The sequence below is a fragment of the Rhinoderma darwinii genome, chromosome 5, assembly GCF_050947455.1.
Source record: "Rhinoderma darwinii isolate aRhiDar2 chromosome 5, aRhiDar2.hap1, whole genome shotgun sequence".
NCBI lineage: Eukaryota > Metazoa > Chordata > Amphibia > Anura > Rhinodermatidae > Rhinoderma > Rhinoderma darwinii.
The window spans coordinates 1,806,892-1,816,677 of NC_134691.1; the positions used below are offsets into that span (position 1 = coordinate 1,806,892).

The window sequence follows — 9,786 nt, forward strand, 5'->3', positions numbered from 1 at the left end:
CTGGAGGATATAATAGTGCTGGAGTGATATAAGAGGAGCGGCTGATATCAGTCACATATGATGTAATGTCTGGAGGATATAATAGTGCTGGAGTGTTATAAGAGGAGCGGCTGATATCAGTCACACATATGATGTAATGTCTCTGGAGGATATAATAGTGCTGGAGTGTTATAAGAGGAGCGGCTGATATCAGTCACATATGATGTAATGTCTCTGGAGGATATAATAGTACTGGAGTGATATAAGAGGAGCGGCTGATATCAGTCACACATATGATGTAATGTCTCTGGAGGATATAATAGTACTGGAGTGATATAAGAAGAGCGGCTGATATCAGTCACATATGATGTAATGTCTCTGGAGGATATAATAGTGCTGGAGTGTTATAAGAGGAGCGGCTGATATCAGTCACATATGATGTAATGTCTCTGGAGGATATAATAGTACTGGAGTGATATAAGAGGTGCGGCTGATATCAGTCACATATGATGTAATGTCTCTGGAGGATATAATAGTGCTGGAGTGATATAAGAGGAGCGGCTGATATCAGTCACATATGATGTAATGTCTCTGGAGGATATAATAGTGCTGGAGTGTTATAAGAGGAGCGGCTGATATCAGTCACACATATGATGTAATGTCTCTGGAGGATATAATAGTACTGGAGTGATATAAGAGGAGTGGCTGATATCAGTCACACATATGATGTAATGTCTCTGGAGGATATAATAGTGCTGGAGTGATATAAGAGGAGTGGCTGATATCAGTCACACATATGATGTAATGTCTCTGGAGGATATAATAGTACTGGAGTGTTATAAGAGGAGCGGCTGATATCAGTCACATATGATGTAATGTCTCTGGAGGATATAATAGTGTGGAGTGTTATAAGAGAAGCGGCTGATATCAGTCACACATATGATGTAATGTCTCTGGAGGATATAATAGTACTGGAGTGTTATAAGAGGAGCAGCTGATATCAGTCACATATGATGTAATGTCTGGAGGATATAATAGTACTGGAGTGTTATAAGAGGAGCCGCTGATATCAGTCACATATGATGTAATGTCTCTGGAGGATATAATAGTACTGGAGTGTTATAAGAGGAGCGGCTGATATCAGTCACACATATGATGTAATGTCTCTGGAGGATATAATAGTGCTGCAGTGTTATAAGAGGAGCGGCTGATATCAGTCACACATATGATGTAATGTCTCTGGAGGATATAATAGTGCTGCAGTGTTATAAGAGGAGCGGCTGATATCAGTCACACATATGATGTAATGTCTCTGGAGGATATAATAGTGCTGCAGTGTTATAAGAGGAGCGGCTGATATCAGTCACACATATGATGTAATGTCTCTGGAGGATATAATAGTGCTGCAGTGTTATAAGAGGAGCGGCTGATATCAGTCACACATATGATGTAATGTCTCTGGAGGATATAATAGTACTGGAGTGATATAAGAGGAGCGGCTGATATCAGTCACATATGATGTAATGTCTCTGGAGGATATAATAGTACTGGAGTGTTATAAGAGGAGCGGCTGATATCAGTCACATATATGATGTAATGTCTCTGGAGGATATAATAGTACTGGAGTGATATAAGAGGAGCGGCTGATATCAGTCACATATGATGTAATGTCTCTGGAGGATATAATAGTGCTGGAGCTTTATAAGGGGAGCGGCTGATATCAGTCACATATGATGTAATGTCTCTGGAGGATATAATAGTGCTGGAGTGTTATAAGAGGAGCGGCTGATATCAGTCACATATATGATGTAATGTCTCTGGAGGATATAATAGTACTGGAGTGTTATAAGAGGAGCGGCTGATATCAGTCACACATATGATGTAATGTCTCTGGAAGATATAATAGTGCTGGAGCGTTATAAGAGGAGCGGCTGATATCAGTCACATATATGATGTAATGTCTCTGGAGGATATAATAGTACTGGAGTGATATAAGAGAAGCGGCTGATATCAGTCACATATGATGTAATGTGTCTGGAGGATATAATAGTGCTGGAGTGTTATAAGAGGAGCGGCTGATATCAGTCACACATATGATGTAATGTCTCTGGAGGATATAATAGTACTGGAGTGATATAAGAGGAGCGGCTGATATCACTCACATATGATGTAATGTCTCTGGAGGATATAATAGTGCTGGAGTGATATAAGAGGAGCGGCTGATATCAGTCACACATATGATGTAATGTCTCTGGAGGATATAATAGTACTGGAGTGTTATAAGAGGAGCGGCTGATATCAGTCACACATATGATGTAATGTCTCTGGAGGATATAATAGTGCTGGAGCGTTATAAGAGGAGCGGCTGATATCAGTCACACATATGATGTAATGTCTCTGGTGGATATAATAGTGCTGGAGTGATATAAGAGGAGCGGCTGATATCAGTCACACATATGATGTAATGTCTCTGGAGGATATAATAGTGCTGGAGTGATATAAGAGGAGCTGCTGATATCAGTCACATATGATGTAATGTCTCTGGAGGATATAATAGTACTGGAGTGATATAAGAGGAGCGGCTGATATCAGTCACATATGATGTAATGTCTCTGGAGGATATAATAGTACTGGAGTGATATAAGAGGAGCGGCAGATATCAGTCACACATATGATGTAATGTCTCTGGAGGATATAATAGTACTGGAGTGATATAAGAGGAGCGGCTGATATCAGTCACATATGATGTAATGTCTCTGGGGGATATAATAGTACTGGAGTGATATAAGAGGAGCGGCTGATATCAGTCACACATATGATGTAATGTCTCTGGAGGATATAATAGTACTGGAGTGATATAAGAGGAGCGGCTGATATCAGTCACATATGATGTAATGTCTCTGGAGGATATAATAGTACTGGAGTGTTATAAGAGGAGCGGCTGATATCAGTCACACATATGATGTAATGTCTCTGGAGGATATAATAGTGCTGGAGTGATATAAGAGGAGCGGCTGATATCAGTCACATATGATGTAATGTCTCTGGAGGATATAATAGTACTGGAGGATATAAGAGGAGCTGCTGATATCAGTCACACATATGATGTAATGTCTCTGGAGGATATAATAGTACTGGAGTGATATAAGAGGAGCGGCTGATATCAGTCACACATATGATGTAATGTCTCTGGAGGATATAATAGTACTGGAGTGATATAAGAGGAGCGGCTGATATCAGTCACACATATGATGTAATGTCTCTGGAGATATAATAGTGCTGGAGTGATATAAGAGGAGCGGCTGATATCAGTCACACATATGATGTGATGTCTCTGGAGGATATAATAGTACTGGAGTGTTATAAGAGGAGCGGCTGATATCAGTCACACATATGATGTAATGTCTCTGGAGGATATAATAGTACTGGAGTGTTATAAGAGGAGCGGCTGATATCAGTCACACATATGATGTAATGTCTCTGGAGTACATAATAGTACTGGAGTGTTATAAGAGGAGCGGCTGATATCAGTCACACATATGATGTAATGTCTCTGGAGGATATAATAGTGCTGGAGTGATATAAGAGGAGCGGCTGATATCAGTCACATATGATGTAATGTCTCTGGAGGATATAATAGTGCTGGAGTGTTATAAGAGGAGCGGCTGATATCAGTCACATATGATGTAATGTCTCTGGAGGATATAATAGTACTGGAGTGATATAAGAGGAGCGGCTGATATCAGTCACACATATGATGTAATGTCTCTGGAGGATATAATAGTGCTGGAGTGTTATAAGAGGAGAGGCTGATATCAGTCACACATATGATGTAATGTCTCTGGAGGATATAATAGTACTGGAGTGATATAAGAGGTGCGGCTGATATCAGTCACACATATGATGTAATGTCTCTGGAGGATATAATAGTGCTGGAGTGATATAAGAGGAGCGGCTGATATCAGTCACATATGATGTAATGTCTGGAGGATATAATAGTGCTGGAGTGTTATAAGAGGAGCGGCTGATATCAGTCACACATATGATGTAATGTCTCTGGAGGATATAATAGTGCTGGAGTGTTATAAGAGGAGCGGCTGATATCAGTCACATATGATGTAATGTCTCTGGAGGATATAATAGTACTGGAGTGATATAAGAGGAGCGGCTGATATCAGTCACACATATGATGTAATGTCTCTGGAGGATATAATAGTACTGGAGTGATATAAGAAGAGCGGCTGATATCAGTCACATATGATGTAATGTCTCTGGAGGATATAATAGTGCTGGAGTGATATAAGAGGAGCGGCTGATATCAGTCACATATGATGTAATGTCTCTGGAGGATATAATAGTACTGGAGTGATATAAGAGGAGCGGCTGATATCAGTCACACATATGATGTAATGTCTCTGGAGGATATAATAGTACTGGAGTGATATAAGAGGAGCGGCTGATATCAGTCACACATGATGTAATGTCTCTAGAGGATATAATAGTGCTGGAGTGTTATAAGAGGAGCGGCTGATATCAGTCACATATGATGTAATGTCTGGAGGATTTAATAGTACTGGAGTGATATAAGAGGAGCGGCTGATATCAGTCACACATATGATGTAATGTCTCTGGAGGATATAATAGTGCTGCAGTGTTATAAGAGGAGCGGCTGATATCAGTCACACATATGATGTAATGTCTCTGGAGGATATAATAGTGCTGCAGTGTTATAAGAGGAGCGGCTGATATCAGTCACACATATGATGTAATGTCTCTGGAGGATATAATAGTGCTGCAGTGTTATAAGAGGAGCGGCTGATATCAGTCACACATATGATGTAATGTCTCTGGAGGATATAATAGTACTGGAGTGTTATAAGAGGAGCGGCTGATATCAGTCACACATATGATGTAATGTCTCTGGAGGATATAATAGTGCTGGAGTGTTATAAGAGGAGCGGCTGATATCAGTCACACATATGATGTAATGTCTCTGGAGGATATAATAGTGCTGGAGTGTTATAAGAGGAGCGGCTGATATCAGTCACACATATGATGTAATGTCTCTGGAGGATATAATAGTGCTGCAGTGTTATAAGAGGAGCGGCTGATATCAGTCACACATATGATGTAATGTCTCTGGAGGATATAATAGTGCTGCAGTGTTATAAGAGGAGCGGCTGATATCAGTCACACATATGATGTAATGTCTCTGGAGGATATAATAGTACTGGAGTGTTATAAGAGGAGCGGCTGATATCAGTCACACATATGATGTAATGTCTCTGGAGGATATAATAGTGCTGGAGTGTTATAAGAGGAGCGGCTGATATCAGTCACACATATGATGTAATGTCTCTGGAGGATATAATAGTACTGGAGTGATATAAGAGGAGCGGCTGATATCAGTCACATATGATGTAATGTCTCTGGAGGATATAATAGTACTGGAGTGTTATAAGAGGAGCGGCTGATATCAGTCACATATGATGTAATGTCTGGAGGATATAATAGTGCTGGAGTGATATAAGAGGAGCGGCTGATATCAGTCACACCTATGATGTAATGTCTGGAGGATATAATAGTACTGGAGTGTTATAAGAGGAGCGGCTGATATCAGTCACGTATGATGTAATGTCTCTGGAGGATATAATAGTACTGGAGTGTTATAAGAGGAGCGGCTGATATCAGTCACATATGATGTAATGTCTCTAGAGGATATAATAGTGCTGGAGTGATATAAGAGGAGCGGCTGATATCAGTCACACATATGATGTAATGTCTCTGGAGGATATAATAGTGCTGGAGTGATATAAGAGGAGCGGCTGATATCAGTCACACATATGATGTAATGTCTGGAGGATATAATAGTACTGGAGTGTTATAAGAGGAGCGGCTGATATCAGTCACACATATGATGTAATGTCTCTGGTGGATATAATAGTGCTGGAGTGATATAAGAGGAGCGGCTGATATCAGTCACACATATGATGTAATGTCTCTGGAGGATATAATAGTACTGGAGTGTTATAAGAGGAGCGGCTGACATCAGTCACACATATATGATGTAATGTCTCTGGAGGATATAATAGTGCTGGAGTGATATAAGAGGAGCGGCTGATATCAGTCACATATGATGTAATGTCTGGAGGATATAATAGTGCTGGAGTGATATAAGAGGAGCGGCTGATATCAGTCACACATATGATGTAATGTCTGGAGGATATAATAGTACTGGAGTGTTATAAGAGGAGCGGCTGATATCAGTCACACATATGATGTAATGTCTCTGGTGGATATAATAGTGCTGGAGTGATATAAGAGGAGCGGCTGATATCAGTCACACATATGATGTAATGTCTCTGCAGGATATAATAGTACTGGAGTGATATAAGAGGAGCGGCTGATATCAGTCACACATATGATGTAATGTCTCTGGAGGATATAATAGTACTGGAGTGTTATAAGAGGAGCAGCTGATATCAGTCACACATATGATGTAATGTCTCTGGAGGATATAATAGTACTGGAGGATATAAGAGGAGCGGCTGATATCAGTCACATATATGTTATAATGTCTCTGGAGGATATAATAGTACTGGAGTGTTATAAGAGGAGCGGCTGATATCAGTCACATATGATGTAATGTCTTTGGAGGATATAATAGTGCTGGAGTGTTATAAGAGGAGCGGCTGATATCAGTCACATATGATGTAATGTCTCTGGAGGATATAATAGTACTGGAGTGATATAAGAGGAGCGGCTGATATCAGTCACATATATGATGTAATGTCTCTGGAGGATATAATAGTACTGGAGTGTTATAAGAGGAGCGGCTGATATCAGTCACACATATGATGTAATGTCTCTGGAGGATATAATAGTGCTGCAGTGTTATAAGAGGAGCGGCTGATATCAGTCACACATATGATGTAATGTCTCTGGAGGATATAATAGTACTGGAGTGATATAAGAGCAGCGGCTGATATCAGTCACATATGATGTAATGTCTCTGGAGGATATAATAGTACTGGAGTGATATAAGAGGAGCGGCTGATATCATTCACATATGATGTAATGTCTCCGGAGGATATAATAGTGCTGGAGTGATAGAAGAGGAGAGGCTGATATCAGTCACACATATAATGTAATGTCTCTCTGGAGGATATAATAGTGCTGGAGTGATATAAGAGGAGCTGCTGATATCAGTCACACATATGATGTAATGTCTCTGGAGGATATAATAGTGCTGGAGTGATATAAGAGGAGCGGCTGATATCAGTTACATATGATGTAATGTCTCTGGAGGATATAATAGTACTGGAGTGATATAAGAGGAGCGGCTGATATCAGTCACACATATGATGTAATGTCTCTGGAGGATATAATAGTGCTGGAGTGATATAAGAGGAGCGGCTGATATCAGTCACACATATGATGTAATGTCTCTGGAGGATATAATAGTGCTGGAGTGATATAAGAGGAGCGGCTGATATCAGTCACATATGATGTAATGTCTCTGGAGGATATAATAGTGCTGGAATGTTATAAGAGGAGCGGCTGATATCAGTCACATATGATGTAATGTCTCTGGAGGATATAATAGTGCTGGAGTGATATAAGAGGATCGGCTGATATCAGTCACACATATGATGTAATGTCTCTGGAGGATATAATAGTACTGGAGTGTTATAAGAGGAGCGGCTGATATCAGTCACATATGATGTAATGTCTCTGGAGGATATAATAGTACTGGAGTGTTATAAGAGGAGCTGCTGATATCAGTCACACATATGATGTAATGTCTCTGGAGGATATAATAGTGCTGGAGTGATATAAGAGGAGCGGCTGATATCAGTCACACATATGATGTAATGTCTCTGGAGGATATAATAGTACTGGAGTGTTATAAGAGGAGCGGCTGATATCAGTCACATATGATGTAATGTCTCTGGAGGATATAATAGTACTGGAGTGTTATAAGAGGAGCGGCTGATATCAGTCACACATATGATGTAATGTCTCTGGAGGATATAATAGTACTGGAGTGATATAAGAGGAGCGGCTGATATCAGTCACACATATGATGTAATGTCTCTGGAGGATATAATAGTACTGGAGTGATATAAGAGGAGCGGCTGATATCAGTCACACATATGATGTAATGTCTCTGGAGGATATAATAGTGCTGGAGTGATATAAGAGGAGCGGCTGATATCAGTCACACATATGATGTAATGTCTCTGGAGGATATAATAGTGCTGGAGTGATATAAGAGGAGCGGCTGATATCAGTCACATATGATGTAATGTCTCTGGAGGATATAATAGTACTGGAGTGATATACGAGGAGCGGCTGATATCAGTCACATATGATGTAATGTCTGGAGGATATAATAGTACTGGAGTGTTATAAGAGGAGCGGCTGATATCAGTCACACATATGATGTAATGTCTCTGGGGGATATAATAGTACTGGAGTGTTATAAGAGGAGCAGCTGATATCAGTCACACATATGATGTAATGTCTCTGGAGGATATAATAGTACTGGAGTGTTATAAGAGGAGCAGCTGATATCAGTCACATATATGATGTAATGTCTCTGGAGGATATAATAGTGCTGGAGTGTTATAAGAGGAGCGGCTGATATCAGTCACACATATGATGTAATGTCTCTGGAGGATATAATAGTACTGGAGTGATATACGAGGAGCGGCTGATATCAGTCACATATATGATGTAATGTCTCTGGAGGATATAATAGTGCTGGAGTGATATAAGAGGAGCGGCTGATATCAGTCACACATATGATGTAATGTCTCTGGAGGATATAATAGTGCTGGAGTGATATAAGAGGAGCGGCTGATATCAGTCACATATGATGTAATGTCTCTGGAGGATATAATAGTACTGGAGTGATATAAGAGGAGCTGCTGATATCAGTCACATATGATGTAATGTCTCTGGAGGATATAATAGTGCTGGAGTGATATAAGAGGAGCGGCTGATATCAGTCACATATATGATGTAATGTCTCTGGAGGATATAATAGTACTGGAGTGATATAAGAGGAGCGGCTGATATCAGTCACACATATGATGTAATGTCTCTGGAGGATATAATAGTAGCTGGAGTGTTATAAGAGGAGCGGCTGATATCAGTCACATATGATGTAATGTCTCTGGAGGATATAATAGTACTGGAGTGTTATAAGAGGAGCGGCTGATATCAGTCACACATATGATGTAATGTCTCTGGAGGATATAATAGTACTGGAGTGATATAAGAGGAGCGGCTGATATCAGTCACATATATGATGTAATGTCTCTGGAGGATATAATAGTACTGGAGTGTTATAAGAGGAGCGGCTGATATCAGTCACACATATGATGTAATGTCTCTGGAGGATATAATAGTACTGGAGTGATATACGAGGAGCGGCTGATATCAGTCACACATATGATGTAATGTCTCTGGAGGATATAATAGTACTGGAGTGATATAAGAGGAGCGGCTGATATCAGTCACACATATGATGTAATGTCTCTGGAGGATATAATAGTACTGGAGTGTTATAAGAGGAGCGGCTGATATCAGTCACACATATGATGTAATGTCTCTGGAGGATATAATAGTACTGGAGTGATATAAGAGGAGCAGCTGATATCAGTCACACATATGATGTAATGTCTCTGGAGGATATAATAGTACTGGAGTGATATAAGAGGAGCGGCTGATATCAGTCACACATATGATGTAATGTCTCTGGAGGATATAATAGTACTGGAGTGATATAAGAGGAGCGGC

General features: G+C 40.0%; 1 protein-coding gene across 1 annotated transcript in view; it reads right to left on the bottom strand.

Annotated features, from left to right (window-relative positions):
- LOC142652289 (ubiquitin carboxyl-terminal hydrolase CYLD-like) overlaps nucleotides 1–9,786 on the bottom strand; it is a 56,762-nt gene that overhangs the window by 26,312 nt on the left and 20,664 nt on the right. The gene's annotated exons all lie outside the window — the stretch shown is intronic.